Below are 19,097 nucleotides of genomic sequence, written 5' to 3' on the forward strand. Positions count from 1 at the left end.
CATTTTTACATTTAATCTTACAAATGTATATCTCCAGTTCCCTACATAGGATTTTTGTAGTTTTGGTATCAGTTAAAGAAATAAATATTCTCTATTTTTATAAATTGGAGTTGTATTTTTATTGTGTGTTTTGGCTTACGTATTTATTGTTTAGTTGCTTTTAAATGTTTTACACACCTGTCTCCCAAGTTAAACCTGTTTGCTTCTGAGCCAGGCTACCAAGGGTTGAGCAACAATTAATTCATTGAGATCTTTGACTGGACCTTATATATAATTGTAGAGTTATCAGTAAGTGTAGCTACCTACTTGCTTCTATTAGTAAACCTTTTTCTAAAAGATTTCCAAAACAATGATTAAAGCTATATATTGGCAGCACTTACGTGAATCCTTTTTAAGGCAAGGTAGGGTAGGTACCCTCAGTTTCCCAAGTTTAAATAACAATACACTCTGGAAGATATCTTGATTGAAATAGAACCCCTACAAGCTAAATTACTCCATATGCAATTTCGGTTAGGGATTCTGCCCCTTAACTCAGTTACAGCTAAATGGCTGTGCATTCCCGTGGGATATGATGGGGCCTGTCCTTTCTGTACTGAGTTTACTGGAACAATGGAAAATGTTTCAATTTTCTGTCCGACACATCAGGAAATGGATTCTCCCATTGTGTTGTAACTTGGGAATTAGGGAACTGTAAAGTACCTATCAGGATTCTGAGAACTGGTTTCAGGGTGTTTGCGGTCTGACGTTTCTTACCATGCATGTGAAGGCTCAGACAAAAAAATTACAGAGCAGTGGGTTATCTCCGCAGCACTATGATTCGTAAGATTATACCACTCATCCTAAAGGATATATAGGAGGTATTTGTAGGGGGTTCAGGCCCCTGATTGGGGTCAAATTAATTTATCATCTCACAAATCTCTTCCCCATTCGCCTGTTTCTGGGGCCAGCTTCGACAGCCTGGAGGAATTTACCAGGGGGTTTTTGTGGTGTATAAAGACACTACTTCTGCAAATTGAATATTGCTTTTGATTTGCACATTGAACTGTATTCAAATGGATTCCATTGTTTTTAACCCATTTTCTGTGAAATTATCAAAATTGATTGTATATATTTTATATTGTGATTGTTTTATGTGCTTTTATGGCGTATAGCCGAATAAAGATATTTTCTATATAACGCAAATAGACAAAAATAGGATTGAATAAGCATTGTCTGCGCTTTAACCCTCAGAAAGGAAAAAACACAGATTGCGGTAATGGCGCCTGAGTTAAAGCAAGAATGACAAATAAACTAGTTAGTGGAAGTTCTGGTATTTGTGCCCGGATTATCAATGGCAGGACAGTGGTGACGTATGGATTAGTTCAGACCCCGATACCCTCGGTGCTGTATTCACCAGGTGTAATAAATTCCTCATACTGCGAGTTACGGCACTGGAAATGAGGCAGTAAATCTGAACGCTGTGTTTACTGCATGAAATTCTACATGCTCTGATCCCCTTCCAGAGATTTTATCCAATAAATTTCAGCTAGTTTGACCCGCAGAAATTTGTTGAGCCCAAACTCCAGGCGTTGTGGTAATTACCACATGCAGTAAAATACCCTACTGCAGGGTGAATATGTCAAGGATTAATTACTACATCACTCATTATTCCGGTAGTTTTGCTAGTTTTTATTTGTTCAAAGGACTGATATTAAGTCAAGCACTGGAAACTACTCTTTTCTAAATAAGCTCTGAGGTCTGTTTGCTTTCTGCGCTCATAATAGACAGAAGATTCACACCAACAGGAAAGCACCTGCACAAAAGGTCTTACAGCTTATATTTATTTTATGTAGCCACAAACGTAGAGTATGCCTCAAGTGTTTGTAGCCTTGCTCTCTTTCTAATAGTGCCTACAACACTGTTAACGCAGATCTCTGAATACTTTAGCATTTACTCTCAGCACTCAGTTCCTGGGATGGACCTGTTTGCATCCACTGCCCCAAGAATACACCCATAACACCAATTTTACCAGTCTGCCTTTAAGATTCCACCCCAAGCACTCACGCCCTAAATTCCACACCAGTAGCATAGATCCCATCCCTTGCGTTCCGCACCTTGGCACCAGCAATTAGGATCTAGTGCCCCCTTTCACCTACACCCCTGTAATTCAATTCTCCACAACACATGCAGCTATCTACATCCAGCTCTTGCCTCCATACCCCTGGTAGCCTCCTCCTAATAATTACCCACACTCACCCCTCCACTGGTATTCACTCCCCTGGCATCTGCACTTCCTAACATCTAGTCAAGATTGGATACAACACTTTTCATCCAACCCCTTCCCTGGCAAGCCACACCTGCTAATATCCAGGCTTCCACTGCATGTACTCCCTGGCAGACACCCGTAGCATTCACTCTAGAACTTCTGATCTGCCCCTTCCATTCCTCTCTTTAATCAGTACATATACACATGCCATCAATTTCAGCATCACGTTCCTTACCTTGCCTTGGAAACAAAACACTGCTGTTTGGAGACAGAATTTCATATCCAACTCAAGAGCATTTTTGCCTTTCTGAATGATAAGTTATACAATTCTGTGCACATGAATGTGTCCTGTCCATGCTGATTCACAAGATGTTGCTATATAAAGATAAACCTTCTATATCGCTGAACTGTCATACAGTAATGTGCACTCTTGGTTGGATAGTTTTTTAGTAGAATCCCAGTAATCTGCTGAATTGCAGATGATGGTAGAGTAGAACTTGCATTAGTGGACTGCTTTCCATTCTCTCCACAGAGCAGAAGCACATCCTGGATAGTGTTATTAGTGTCACGTTGGTCTCTGTGATCAGATCAATCAGGTCTGGGGGAGTATAGGATCGTGAAGCTGAAAAATGAATCTGACTGATTTTTTTTGGGGGGGTGGCCAGTGGAAGTGTCATTGTTTCATTTTTTAGGTCTTGCCTAGGCAGCACATGCGCTGCCTCTATGAGGCATGCTGTACCTCATCTGTGGGCATAGACACCCACCTCTTGTAATTCATTCCTTTGTGTGCCCTTCAAAAATCCTTGGCATTTAGGTGGGCAGTTGCTTACATTTGTCTCTCCTTTTGCTCGGTTGCTCATGCCCATGGACCTGGCCCTGCTACCTGTAGGCTTTCACTTCTGGGCCGTTTGTCTTACATTTGTGCACTATTTATTTTCTTTTTCAGCCCAGCTCAGCATCGGGGAACAGTAGAACTAAGTGCTGTAAAACCCTGTATATGAGTCTCTCATGATTGTTGTTTATTCTGCTCCCTCTGTGACCCAAAGACCACAGCTTCCCCTCCTCCATTGACAAACTTTAGCAAATCCTAGAATGCAGTGTCTCATCAGGTGTCATTCACCTTTTAACTTGTTTTGAACTGAAGCTGTGGAGGGAAACTGTCTACACAGATTATAGTTGAGCTTTTGAGAGCCCCTTGCCATTTTAGTCATCCACACTAATGCAGTCGGACACAGTGGGCCAGATGTACAAAAATGCAATTTTGCATTTCTTAAAACGCCACTTCATAGAAGTGGCTACTTAAGAAATGAAAAATGTAACTTACTAAGATACAGATTCCCTACTAGTGTTTCCTAGAGAGTAGGAATAGCTAGTAGGAAATCACTATTAAGAAATCTCATTGCATTTGAGTCAATGGGCCAGTTTTGCAATTCCTAAGTAGCGATTTTTGATTAGGAAATCGCTAGTTAGGAAATGCAAAACCAAGGATGGCAATAGGCAAAAGGTCCCCCTTGGTGCACCCCAAAAATTGGGGTGCACCTGTATAGTACACATATGCCTGAGGGGCACGTGTGTGCTCTATTGCAATTAAAAATAAGCACTTCAAGGTGCTTTTTTGAAATTGCACCTGGTTACCATCTACTTCAAGTCGATGGTAATTGCATCTCCTAAATACCCAAGTCGGTGAAGCCCTGGACACACTAGCTCCCACCCAACGCTCTAAGCATTTAACTTCGAACTCCTGGCCTGAGGGGAGCAACCCAGGGGACCAACAGACATGTAAATCGAGTTGATAAAATCAACAGGTGCATCTGTTAAAGTGTAAGTCAAGTAGCAGCTAGTGACTACAGCATTTGCTAAGAGTGAGATCACAGTGTTTACAAGAGGCCCAGGGCTCATTCCTTTATAAATCTGCTGATTTCCAAGCCATGGCAGGTGGATGTGGAAGTGCACCTGGCTTTATTCAGATGGAATGAGAATGGAATGATAAAGTGGTAGTGAGCAAAGAAAATCATGTGTTGTTTAAAATTAATTTGGAGCCACCGGAAAATGCCTGATCTGTGTTAACCACATGTATCTTGACTACACTCCGCCTCTCATGTTCTCATTTTCTTTCAATGAATTTTTTATTCTGTTCAATTCAGCACTCTGAAGTGATTTAGGTGATTTCTTCTGCAGAGGAAAGCTCTAAATAAATAAATAAATGAATGTCTTTCTGCGCAAAGGAAGGTGCAGTCATTGGAATGAATACATTTTATTAATGAGCCTTTTTGTACGTTACAGGCAGGACGTGAAAGGTTGACAGTCATCTGATTTTTTTGAATGAAAAATTATGAAAATGTTAAAGTGCTTCATGGCAAAACAATTGACACCTTCTCATTATTCCACAGGAGTTTGTTGTTTCTCTCTTCTCGCTTATTGCAAGCACAGTTCAGGGCTCACAGAGACTCTAATCTGGTTTGCTCTTCAATCGAGGGTTTGTAGATTGATTTAGGATTTTCGCCAAGAGCACAACATTACATAATCAGACGAGTCTCTTTTATTCCATGTTTACCACAAAAAAGGCGGTGTGAATCGTTTCAACCAATTCTTTACCAGTACTCACAATTCCTCTTTCAAGCATTCCATTCCACTTATTGAGAGCTTGTCTTTGCCATTACTGAAGAAGTTCATCCATATGGAAATCATTCTTGTTTTAAAATGCAGCAATTTCGATGATTTTTAATGCTCGCTTATTAATTTTTTTTGTTTCGATCACTGCATTCCATTTTCCTTGTCATTAGGATACACATAGCACAGAATGCATGACTGCAGCTTTTGGATTTCCAGAGTACATTTGACTGCTCATTCAGTTTCCCCAGTGATCTGAGTATTAATTCTTTTTAACTTTATAGATGTGCTGGCGCAAAGTGGCTTAAATGGACACCAGACTGTTAAGAGCAGCAAAGGAAGGAAACACCAGGCTTTGAAGCAGCAGCACTTTTTGTCCTTTATTACTGAAACAAATTGTGGCTTTCAAACAATCAAGGAAGGTTAAATAATTGTTTATGGGGTAGAGAAAATTAAACAGGATTATGGAGTTTCAGAGAACAAACAACCATAAGAATAAGCAGGAAGTTGTTGCCAGCATTGCAAGGACAAGAAAAATAGAAGACATTTTTTCCTGTTAATTCTTTTCTTAATAGAGTTGTTCAATTGTACATAATGCCTTATTGGTTATAAATAAGATAACACAAATGCTTATAACACATTTTTAATATAACTTTTCAATATGCTGCGTTGCTTTACAACAGAGATTAACGGAATTGGCAAAGCCAATAGCTCTGGCTAAGCACTTACAAGGTCCTAAAGGCGAGACCTCTTAGCTATGCCAATGCTTGTTTTATTAATTATTTACGAGAAGTCTGCATTTAAGATACGTTGTTTTGTTTGCTCATTGCTTTATATAACATGAGATAAATGCTTGACATATTTTATAGATTGGACAGAATAATTAAGCATATTTAACAAACCATGCCAGAAATTACTCAATTTATTTTATCACTCTGTTATTCGCTCACCTACTCACTCATCTACTTTCTCTCACTCAGAAACTTTCTCTGGTCCCAAAGTTTTTAAGGATAAACTCACAGTTCACGGGCAGGCATGCATCACAGCTCAGAGAAATGGAAGGTTTGTGTTTGCGACAGTGGTTATGCTGAGAACAGCCTGTGCCTTTAAGTGAGGCCTGGCGAAAAAGCTTCGAAAAAGGAGCAAGGAAAGATATCCACCCAGCTTTGTTTCACGTTTTACAGATTCATTCTGTTGCAGTCAATGTTAATGTCTAGATTGATTCTGGCCAGTGCCACTGGAATTATTAAAAAATGGAAAACTAAATTATGAGGCAGAGTCCACTAAATTGTGTGGTAAATGAAAGGCAACACTGCAGCACAGAATGGCAAATTATGCTGCATATCATTCAAGTTAAAGTAACATTTGGAGCACATTTGGTGTTATTAGTATGTAGCAATTTTGGTGTTTTACCCACATTGATACAAAGGAGGCGCTGATGCTAGATCAAAAATATGATTTTGTGAACAAACAAAGCAGTGCTCTTTCAGTGGATCCTATTTAAAATGTAGTTAGTGTTGCAGTAAGGAACAGGGAAAAGGCAATTTTGTTAACAGTGACATTTGTAACTCTTCGTTCACAATACGTTGTATAAAACATATAAGCATACATGACAAATAATCTTGTAATAGAAAGGTGTGCCTCTTTTATTCTGCTCGTTACATATATGTTTTAAAATTCACTGTACATTTAAGTTTCATATTTAGTAGGCACAGTAAGATTCAAGACATCAAACATTAAAGGGGGTGCAATATATTCAGATTTTTTTTTCTTAAAGTGCGATCACTCTTTCAAAATAAGTGCTGCTTTTACAACAGTGCCTGCCATACAAAGGTGAACCTACATGAAGGTAAAAAACCGAACATTTCCATGAATTACTTTTGTGTTTGTAGAGTTTTGGGGTGCTGCTTCAGACAAAAAAGGCCTTTATAGTGAGAGAGCGTAGTATATATTCTATATTAACATGAAATGTTTATGAACTAATGTGTAATAATGCTGCGTAGAAAATGTGTTAATGTATTTTGCTATAACGTGCGCTTGAAATGTGCCCACAGGGAGTGGCCGCCAATATATACGGGGACTAATGAAACTGACTAATAATTATGAAATGTTATATCGAAACGTAATTTGTACTAATAATGAAAGGTTATATGTTAGAATTTTGCTAATAAATCATTAAGCCTTAGTTAGCATGAGTCGAGGCCTAGCTGCCTGGTTTCATATAAAATGTGTTTTTCTAATGTGCAGTGTGCTGACTTGCTAAAGGACATTAACTCTTGTTTTTCTCCAAACTAGAAGCTGAATGTAACCCTAGTAGATCAGTTCTCATGAAATTCGACTTGCTTGTAGAAACATTTTAGCTGAATGCAACAGTGTAGACCACTGGCAGGTACAAGGTCGCCTGAACCGGTACAAACAATAGAGCCACTGACTGAAGATGTGCAGAGGACCACGAGAGTATGAAATCATACCGGACATTCCACCTGCTAAAGACGTCAATCATAAGGACCAATAAACTACGTGAGAACAGTTATGGGGTGACAAATTCAATGAAGTAATTGAAAGACTATTGGATAGAGATTGTTGGGTACTGACCCCAGCCAATTAGCTTTTAGGGGATTGTACAACAGAAAAGAGGATACAAACCCTTGTCACAAGGAAGTAAATTAGAACAGGAGAGAATAGGAGACTAGGATATAGATGAGAGGAAGATGCTGTTGCGTGTTGCTATGACCCAGACAATTTGTCACTCTGCATAGAGACTTTGCTGTTTGGTTCTTAAAACCATCCTTGCCTTATATTGCCCATTTACACTTTATCTCCTTATGAGGGAAGTGCCCCCTTTTACCCGATTGCTGAATTCCTGGCTGATGGTGAATCGACTGATATCCTGAGGATGAAGACCGAACCTGAGTGCTGACCCAAATACGGAGGGTAACTATATGACAATGAAATTGAAATTGTCTGTTTGCTTTTCCTTTCTAGGTACCAACTGCTTCTTTTGACAGAGTCCATAGCTAGATGTTTTCTAAATTGGTGTTACTAAATTGTTTTGCATGAAGCCCAACATGCCAATGCTAATTTGAGGTTAGGAGAGGGATTCACTAAACTGATGCAAATAGACAAATGACTGAATCTATGCTTTGTTGAATAACGTGATGATGATACTCTGCTAAGGATAACCTATGCTGACGCCATGTTACGTTCTAATATTCGTGATTCTTGCTTTGATGAAATCTTATCACAGTTGCCATATTGTGACTATGCTATTGTGTTTCTTGGTTTTGAAATCAATAAACTTATTAGTAGAATTGTAATCAATAGGGAATAAACTTCACAAAATCATATCAAACTGGTGTGGTTATTCATGACTGAAAGGTCATGGTGGTTTGCGAGTTCTATTAAATGTCTTTAATTAATTTGAATTGTTGCATTGCTGTGAATTTTTATAACATTATTGACATATTGATTAACATGCTGATTAGCTATCTCGTCCTAAGGTGTCTTCAATCAGGATCAAAAGATTAATTGGCCTAAAATGAGTCCCAAAGTCAGTAAATTAGTCATAAAGGGAAGCGTTAACAGTTCTGGTAGCAGAGCGATGGTTTAGGCCCTTTGGGGCCCTAGGATGGAGAACTATTGTTTTAAATTGTTTTTCGAGATAATGCAAATTGGAGGTATGATGTGTTTTTAAATTCCCCATGACTTTTCCAGAATCTCGGAGCTCGCCTAAGTGAGTTGGGTATGTTCCCGGCATTTTAGCATGTGTGGTATAGAAATTGCACTTGTTCAGCTTATGCACATTGCAGGTGTTTTGTAAAGTTTGTGTGGATCTAGGCCAGGTAATGTTGTTTTAGTAGGAGTGGGCGTACTCCGCAGTATAAGAGTAGGGAAGTCGGCGAACTTCAAGTGAGTGTGGCGCTTTGTGCTAAAAAATTATCCACGTGGTTGCTGGTGATGTACCGACCCGTCGTGGTCTAAGACTCCGAAGTATATTGACAAGTGTAGGAGATACTTGGGTTTATGTTGTAATTTGTGCGGTTTAATAGGTCAGTCGGGCGTGGTTGACAAGTCGAGATGAGTCAAATTGTGTGAGTGAAACCTTCGAGGGAGATTTGGCAAGTTCTAAAGTGCACTTTAACAAACCATTGACAAGTCGAGAGTAGGATTTGCGGGTCGAATTCTGCTTGTGAGTGCGGGAGCTGAGAAGGAGAGAGTAGCAGCCGAGGCTTCAAGTGAAATCTCTGTAAAGTTCTGAAGCGATTGTGTTACCCTTCCTGTAGTAAACCAGCAAATCTGGGTTTTGTTGTTAAAGGTGCTCGCAATATATTGCATTAGTTTTGTGTGAGCAGGACAAGCCGCAAGACTTTGTCAGCCGCAGAGTGTGTGACGTTAATGGTGCTGTGCTGGGATAGGTCAGTTGCTGAGAGGGGTCACGCACAGATTGGCAGCCATCCGTGAGAGGCAATAGGTTAAGAAAGGTGGTTGAAGAGTGTTCTGGGAATTAAAGTCACTTTCTGATAGGATTCTAAACAAGATAAAAGATGCAAAAATGAAGTTTTTCAAGGCTCTAAAGAGTGCTTGGAAGGGACATACATATATTATGGCAAGTGAAGGGGAGCCTACACCGCCTGAGGGTACTCCGGCTTATATCGTAATGTTAGAAAAGGGAGTCACCCCATGTCTTTGGATGAAGCAGTGGTGAAAATTAACAGAGAAGGAGGGATGTTTAGCATTTCCAGAGTACGTAACGTTTAATACAAGAATTTTAGAGAACTTGAGGTGGATGTTAAGTGTGCAAAAACCTCCTCCAAGACCATCTCAGTATGAGGCATTAGCAATTTGGGATTTGATGGCCATACGACAAAGACAGCAGAAATTTGAAAGGAGAATGAAAAGAGCAGAAAAGACTTTAGCTGAGGCTAGATGGGATAATGAGACCAAGATGTGGGGAAGGGGAATAGTTGACGGACCTAAATTGTTTCCGGCAATAACACAAGAAGATGAGACACAGGAAAAGGAAGCCACCTGTAAGACAGACAAGGGCTCTACTAAGCCAAAGGAGACTCAGAGGTCTTGGGTAGATGAAGATGACTCAGACATTGAAGAGTTTCTTAATCAGTTGTTACATGATCGCCCACCACCATATGCTATAAATGATAACGCGCAGAGCACTAGTGCAAGTTCTGAAAAACCAGCACAGAGTAAGGGCGTCTCAAGTACAGTGCAGATAAGCGATACAGTTGTGATACAGAGTTGGTGTCAGTATACCCACTGTGCCAGAGACACAGATACAGTTGCAGCCACCACAGATTCAAAGGATTTATCCAGATGTCCCAGTACTAGAGACAAATACGAGTCTGATGGTGCCGCCTGATCCGATATCTACGAGATCAAAGTTAGTGCAGATTGAGCCAACTTCTCAATTGCTGCCCCAGGCACAGCAACAGCTGGTTCCGAGCTACAATGCAGTCGCAGGACCGCAGTCAGTAGCTACAGCACCCATGATGAATCAAGCTATGGGAGTTAATGCTCCACAGGGTTTGGGACTTGGACAGTCACCAGCTGCTATATCATTGCCAATTACTGTTGGTCCACCAGTACCACTGTATGCGCAAGGTAAGCCTGGCGTATGCGATCAGGGAGTAATGACCCAAGAGGCGATAAGAGGAGGGCTCGCAGGAGCTTCCCAAGGAATGACACAAGCAGCGGAGGGACCTAGATCTCTGTTAGACTTTAGTCCGATTGGGGTTCCATTGGAGACAATGAGGCAAGCAGGGTTGGGAATGCTAACCCCACAGGTAATGAGTACAAATACGACACAGACACCAATGGTGCAGTCTGGAAACATTTAGTTGCAGGGCTTAACAGCGCAACAATTGAATGAGTCGTTAGACAAGCGCAACACTCTGCAGGCTACTGCAGTGACCGCAGAGAGGTCAGAGAGGGATGAATACCTGAACTTTGTGAGGCTGGGTGTGGAAGCCATGGAACTATTGGAAAGAACAATGGGGGTGAACAGGTTAGAGTCATACACAGAAGCAGAATTGAGGTATCTGTGCCCCAAAATCACTAAAGAAGTGGGCAAGGTGCATCAGAGGTTGGCAAACCTGGCAGATAAATATGGCATAGACATTGAAGGTACTAAACATTTGAAAAGAAACTACAGATTAGATTTGGAGTCTAAAGACTTCGAGCACATGAGATCTTCTGGAATGAAAGCGCACCTTAAAGAAATACTGCAGAGTGCTCATATTTGGGGAGCTTTAGAGAAGTGGGAAGGCAGATGGGCGAAAAAGAGAGATAAAGAGAAAGGCGAAGGTCCGTAGCCAAAACAGGCTAAAGCCGCACCGGACACTGGGAAAATAAAAATGTTACCAATGAGAGAAACAGCCAGAGGGGTTCTAGTCCATGTACCGTGGTCTAGGGGTGACATTTTGTCATTCACAAATGACTATCCCAGGTTGAGGGAGAAGCCAATTTAATGGTACCACCAGACAGACAGGTTTGTGAAGCTTGCAAAATGTCTCTAGGAAGACTTGAATACCCTGTTTGAGATTATAGTCCCACCTGATTTATGGCTTGAGTGCAAGAGGGGTGTAGACTGGCCGACAGAGGAGCCGGCAAGGGATAAGGTTACTGGAGCACCGTCTGAAGAGGTGATGAAGTATTATCATAAAGTGATTGAGTTTTTGAAGCAGAAAGTGTTGCCGAAAGTGACTGATTGGCAGAAAATCGATCAAACATCACAGGAAGCCAAAGAGTCAATTCATGCTTACTATGAGAGATTGTAGAAAGCATTCAAACTTTACAGTGGCACTGAGGTCATTGAACCGAAAGACATGAATCATCTTGTGTTCAGGTTTGTTGAAGGACTGAGACCAGAGATTAGCCAGATGATTAAGAATCATTTGATCTGTTGGCAAGCGAAGCCGATTGATGAGGTGTTGCAGTATGCGAAATACTGTAGTGACGAAATTGAGTTGAAACAGAGAAAGTTGAAAGAGAAGGTGATAGTGATACAGATTAAGGCAGCACAAGCAGGGATGCAGGGAAATGGAATACAGCAGGTGGTACAACAGCAACCGCAGGGGAATGACATGTTTCAGGCACAGCCGAGAGGTCGAGGTCGAGGAGGTTTTGTGAACCGTGGTCCAGACTTGAATACTGTTGTGGTTCAAAATTATGTGCAGGGGATAAAAAAGATGTCACCATGTCATGCGTGTGGGGGTGTGGGGCATTGGAAGCGGGAATGCCCAATGGTGGTGCGGGATGGTGTTGTTCAACAAAGCAATGATGTTGGTACATTCCAAAATGTGAGGGGTCCAAAGACCAGGGGACAAAATCAGAACTTCCAGAATAACATGGTTCAGATGCAGGGGTTACAGCCTGTGCAGCAAATGCAAATGCCGCGTGTTCAACCAGCACAAATGCAGCAGGTACAATAGCAGGTTCCCATGGTACCTAGACAGCAAATGCAAATACCATTAGCTCCAATGGGACAGCAACAGGTGATGCTTCCTCAATAGGTCACAGGCCAAACGATGAGTCAAAATAACACAGTACAACAGTTCCCATTGCATGGTGAGGATGGAATAAACAATGAATGGTCGGATGATTGTTCAGACAGTGAGGAGCGCAGGCTTGAAGCATCCCTAGAGGTAGATCAGAGGGGTCCCTATGTAGAGGGAAAGGTGACGGGTCATAAGGTTTTGTTCCTAGTCGATACAGGAGCTACACGCTCTACAGTTAGAAGTGCAGAGGTTCCGAAATTGCCACTTTCAGGGCGTACCATAAGAGTTATAGGAGTGGCAAATCAGTTCCTGACAAATCCGATTACAGACCCGGTCCAAGTTGAAATTGGCAACTTCCATGGATTACATACATTTGTAGTCTGTAATTCGAGTCCTGTGTCCCTACTGGGAAGAGATTTACTGTGTAAAACGAGATGTTCGATTACCTGTTCCAATGAAGGGATTGAGGTGCAGACAAACAGTGATGATGAAGGGGACGATGGTCAGTTTCCAGAGTTAGAGATGGATATCACAAATGAGGAATACCCTTTGATAACCTTATTCCCAATGCTTACAGTAACAGACTTACCACCTGAGCTGCAGGGAACAGTGACAGAGAAATTGTGGGAACTGACAGGAAAAGAAGTGGGATTGATAAAGTGAGTAGAACCGGTCAAAGTACAGGTAAAGCCGAATGCAGTGTTTTCCTCAGGTACCGCAGTACCACATGGCACAAGATGTTCTCATTCAGGTAGCACAGATAATTGCGGACTTTGTGAAGCAAGGGGTTCTGAAAGAAGTGCTGAGTAGCCCGTGTAATTCACCAATAATGGGTTTGAAAAAGCCTTGTGGAAAGATTCGAATTGTGCAAGACTTGAGGAAAATAAAAAAGATTGTGGTGAAATGCTGCCCCATAGTGCCAAATCCAGCAGTAATCATGTTTCAGGTTCCGTGTGATACAGAATGGTTCACAGTTGTGGACCTGTCGCAAGCATTCTTTTCGGTGCCTCTTCATGAGGACAGCCAATTTCTCTTCAGTTTCAAATTCCTGGATAAGGTGTACAGTTGGTGCAGAATTCCTCAAGGGTTTTCTGAGTCACCTTCCATCTTCAATCAGATATTGAAGAAGGATTTGGAGTCATTAGAACTGCCTTTCAGTTCAACTCTAGTACAGTATATTGATGATTTGTTGATTGCGTCCAGAACAAAAGATGACTGCAGGTATGACACAATTGCCTTACTGAACCATTTGGGAAAGAACGGACATAAAGTGTCCACAAAGAAGCTACAATACTGTCAGAGGGAGGTGAAGTACTTAGGTCACCTGATTGAGAAAGGGTCGAGAAAAATATCCAAAGAAAGGGTGACAGCCATACTGCAGATGAATCCCCGACAGCTAAGAGAGATGTCAGAATGTTTTTGGGAATGGTGGGCTACTGTCGTCAGTGGATTCCCAACTTCTCGATTATCTCTAAACCATTAGTGAAACTAACAGTTAAGGAAGTCCAGGATGACCCGGGTACCATAACCATGTCCAAGAAAGAGATGGAGGCATTCATGGAATTGAGGGAAAGCATGTGCAGGGCACCAGCTTTAGGTATGCCTGCTTACACGAAGCCTTTCCTACTGTTTTGTCATGAACGTGATGCTTGTTCTTTGTCTGTTTTAACACAGGTCCATGGAGTTGCAAACCGCCCAGTAGCATATTTTTCAGCTACTTTGGACCCAGTCACAGCAGCCTTACTGGGTTGTTTGCGTGCAGTTGCAGCAGTTGGTCAAAGTCTCACCGAATGTGAAGGCATAGTGATGGGATATTCCTTAACAGTAATGGTCCCCCATTCACTTGAAATTCTGTTAACCCGAACCAAGACGCAGCACGTGACAAATGTCTGCCTTACAAAGTACGAGACCATTATACTGGGGTCTCCTAATGTTTCCCTTGAGAGGTGTACTGTATTGAACCCGGCAACTTTACTTCCTATTTAAAATGCAGACATCGATAATACTGAGGAAGTAGAACATGATTGTCTTGAGGTAACAGAACTGTCCACAAAACCAAGACCTGACATTAAAGATACCCAATTGGAAGAAAATGGTTACATTATGTTTGTTGACGGTTCATGCTTGAGAGACTCAGTAGGAGTATTGAGAGCTGGATATGCCGTGTGTACAATCACCTGTATTTTAGAAGCTTCCTGGCTCGAGAGAGTGTACTCTGCTCAAGTGGCTGAATTAATTGCCCTTACTAAGGCATGCCACGCAGCTGAAAACTTGAATGTCACTATCTATAATGACAGCAGATACGGATTTGGAATTGTACATGACTTTGGCCAGTTTTGGTCACAAAGGTGTTTCATGACCTCTTCTGGTTCTCCAGAGAAAAATGGCGAAAAGATTAAGGATTTGTTGCATGCGATTCAGTTACCTCTTGATATTGCCGTGGTGAAATGCAATGCTCATGTTAAGTCACAAGACTTTGTGTTAATGGGAAATGGATATGCAGATCAAGTTGCAAGGTTTTGCGCATTAAACTGTATATCGTTTCGAGATCAGTGGGAGTTGTTACCTGAAACTGAAAATGAGACATGCTTAAACTTTGCATTAAGAGTGGTTGACACATTAGATGAGCTAAGATCACTGCAGGGATGTGCCAGCAAAGTGGAGAAACGCACCTGGCAGAGAATGCAATGCGTACAGAGGTCTGGTGACTTAGGGGTCTCAGAGGAGGGGAAAATGGTTTTGCCAAACAGTCTTTTGTCACAGTTTGCACGGTTTTACCATGGGCAGGCACACGTCGGGAGAGATGCAATAATCAGATTATTCAAAATCGATTGGTTCAATCCAAACTTCAGACAAGCTGCAGAGGTTATTTGTCACAGGTGCATCATCTGTCAGCAGATGAATGCAGGGAAAGGGACTGTGGTGAATATGAGCCATGTTGGGAGAGCTGGTGGTCCATTTAGCAGAATGCAGATGGATTTGATTGAGATGCCTGTGTGTGGAGGTTTGGAGTACGTGTTGGTGATTGTGTGCATTTTCAGTCATTGGATTGAAGCTTACCCTACACGTAGAAATGACAACCTCACAGTAGCAAAGCTGTTGCTTAGGGAGTTAATACCACGTTTCGGATTCCCGATCTCTTTAGAATCAGATAGGGGCAGACACTTCGACAATGAGGTGATTAAGCTCTTGTGTGCCGCATTAAACATTGAGCAGAAGCTAACTTGTAGCTCTCACCCTGAAGCATCAGGACTAGTGGAACAGATGAATGGTACCTTGAAGTTGAGAATGGCAAAAATGTGGGCAGCTACCAATTTGAAGTGGCCAGATGAATTGCCCTTAGTACTGATGTCAATGAGAAACACACCTGACAAGAAAACCGGACTATCCCCACAAAAAAAATTCTAATGGGTCGAACTATGCGATTGCCCGCAGTGCCTGCAAATGCTCTTCTGAATATCACGGATGATATGGTGTTGGACTGCTGCAAGTGTCTGGCTGATGTGGTCCGCTCTTTTTCTCACCAGGTGAAGGCTACCACATTGCCACTGATAATTGATCCAGGCCACACCCTGAAAGCAGGTGACTGGGTGGTTGTCAAGAGACATGTGAGGAAATCGTGTTTGGAGCCACGTTGGAACGTGCCATATCAAGTAATACTAACAACAACTACTGCTGTGAATGTGCAGGCCTTTCAAATTGGATACATGCCAGTCACACAAAGAAGGTGACGTGTCCAACTGATGAGGAACTTGAAGTGTCCAAACAACAGCTGCAGAGGAGGAAGTCTCAGGGCCGGAGAGTATTCAAAGGGGAACTAAGACTGAAGGAGAGCCCGCTGAGGACGGCTTAGTCACTCAAAACGAGTTCCAGAGGGGTGACAGTGAGCCTATCTCAGCTGAGGTAACAGGGGAACCGACGCAAAGAGAGGTTCTCCCAGAATCAGACGGATACAGGTTTGAAGTTCAGCCCGTAAAAGACCCTGAAGGCGAAGGGGAAGAGGTTGAGGGAGGGCAAGGTGTGCTGACTCCTCCTGAGCCGCTTGCAGAGCCATCAAGAGAAAATACCATAGCACAAGAGGAGGGCGCTGTTTGACGTTCTGAAAGGCCAAGCAGGAAGAAAACACATAAGGGAGATAACTTGCCGAAGCCACAAGCTGCAGGAGAGAAAGTAGTCCCTAGTGAAACAATAGAGGAAGAAGTTGACACAACCAGAAAAGAGGATCTCAGTGAAGGAGAGTTGCAAAGTGAACGTAAACTGAAAAGAAAGAGAGTTGCAAACAGAAGGTACGCAGGTCCTGAATGGGCATATGCAACAACAGCTGAATGGCAGCAAGAATTCTTGGCGTTCTGTTTTGATCAAGAGGTTCCAGGTCAATATTACGGCACATTAATTCAACTCTAGAAAGAGACTGAGTTAAATTGAAATTGAAATTGAAAGCTGAGAAGCTGAGAAAAGGAGACTGATAAATTACCGGATGTGACACTGATAACCTGAATTGACTTTGAAAAACCGATTATGACAAGCTGCTAACCTGATTTGACAAAGGGGTCCTGGAGTGAGTGAAACGCTGTAAGTACTCGCAGAGAGAGAGAGACTTTTGCACAGAAGAAAGAAAAAAAAAGGGCTTTATATCGTCCTCAAGTTGATTGTTTGCTTTGGATTATTCTGCTGTCTGATTCTTTACAGATCATGAGTTACACTAGAGGTAATAGTAATAAGGGTAGGATGTGTGGTTGGTTGAGTACTATTCCTGCTACTGTGTGTGCAATAATAATTATAGGTGTGATTGTGGGAATGCCAATGATAGATAAGAAAGTGACTAACAATGCTTCAAATCCTGAGACTGCTACATTAACACCATGGGAGAAGTTTGTGCAGGATGCAAAATACTTGCATGAGGGAACTAATCCAAAGGGGGAACTATCTACTAATGTCTTCTATCGCTTGCTGAATGAGTATGTTAACACAATGGATGCAAAAAATTGTTATGTGTGCACAAAGATTCCTTCATCAGTACAAGAAGGGGTTACTTACCATAGTCTGCCATTAACTTACGGGATAAGTTGTAGTTTGCTGTTAACAAGATTCTATGATCAAGAACATGTTCAATACTTCTACTCTAACTTAGATGTAGTATTCTCCTTTGTGCCTGTGATTGAGTTTCTAAACAAATTAGCTAAAGAACAAAGCATAAAATTAGTTAGGGGTTTCTTTGAGCTGACATTTGGGACAGCTTATGTGCACCGCAATAACCTAACCTGCTTACTAACACCTGTAGAAAAGAGCTTTTTAGATCACACCGATGACAGGCGAAAGGCATTAAAGGAAAGGCTAGAAAAGGGACTAGAAAAACGCACGCTTGCAAATGATTATGCTTACACTGCAATAAAGACACAGGGCAAATTAGCTATAGACGCATTACATGTAGGTAGGATTTGTATATATAGGCCAAAATCTGAGCATGACACCTTATTTGTGGGAAGGAGTGAATGTAGGCATGTGTTTTGGTTTCAGAGTAAATGGACATTCATGTTAAATGGACAGGATCCAGCTATCCATGGGATCTATTATATATGTGGGCTTAATGCTTATTACCGTCTTCCAAAGTGATGGTATGGGACATCTTATTAGGGAATAGTTTTCCCAAAGATCTACCAGATTGATGACTTAAAGCAAATTCCTAAAATGTCTGAATTACATCATACTAGACAAAGCGAGAGACAGTGGCTGCTGTCGTAGGTGACATATTTGGAGCCATAATTCCTTCAGTAGGGGTTATCTTAAACTCCATAAAGATTCAAAAGTTGTCTACTATTGTGGATAACATGCTGACAAACTTCACAGGGGCTATACTCCTGATGGATACTGAACTTGCTGCGGAAAGAGCTATGACTCTTCAAAACCGGCTTGCTTTAGATATTCTTTTAGCAAAGAGTGGCGGAGTCTGTAAAATGCTTAATGAGCGCCATAGCTGTGCATTCATTCCTGACAATAGTAAAAAGATTAGAGGTATGCTTACTAACTTAACAAGAGATAGTGCAGATTTGAAAGAGCTGAAGGAACCTGGAGTTTGGGAAAGAGTTGGGAAAGGGATTACAAAAGTAGGGAACTGGTTTAGTAGTATTTGGAACGGGGTTCTTGCAAAAATTTTAGGGGGTCTTTTGATTGTCCTGATATGTTTATTGGGATTATGGTTATCATGTAAAGTAAATGACAGAATTAAAAGAAATTTGGCAAAACGAAACAAAAGAAATGAAGAGAAAGAAAAAGAGAAAATGTTCAAGGAAATTTGGGAAAATTCACACAGGGGTGATGATGTTGAAATGCGTTTATTGAGAAAAATGAAAGGTTGAGAAGGGAAAGGTTTTGTGTGATGACAAGTGTCATCAGAGGAGCGACTGAGAGAAAGTATTATATATTCTATATTAACATGAAATGTTTATGAACTACTATGTAATAATGCTGCATAGAAAATGTATTAATGTATTTTGCTATATCATGTGCTTGAAATGTGCCCCTGGGGAGTGGCCGCCAATGTATACGGGAACTAATGAAACTGACTAATAATTATGAAATTTTATATCGAAACGTGATTTGTACTAATAATGAAAGGTTATATGTTAGAATTTTGCTAATAAATCATTAAGCCTTAGTTAGCATGAGTTGAGGCCTAGCTGCCTGGTTTCATTTAAAATGTGTTTTTCGAACGTGCAGTGTGCTGACTT

Source organism: Pleurodeles waltl, chromosome 7 (genome assembly GCF_031143425.1).
Source record: "Pleurodeles waltl isolate 20211129_DDA chromosome 7, aPleWal1.hap1.20221129, whole genome shotgun sequence".
NCBI lineage: Eukaryota > Metazoa > Chordata > Amphibia > Caudata > Salamandridae > Pleurodeles > Pleurodeles waltl.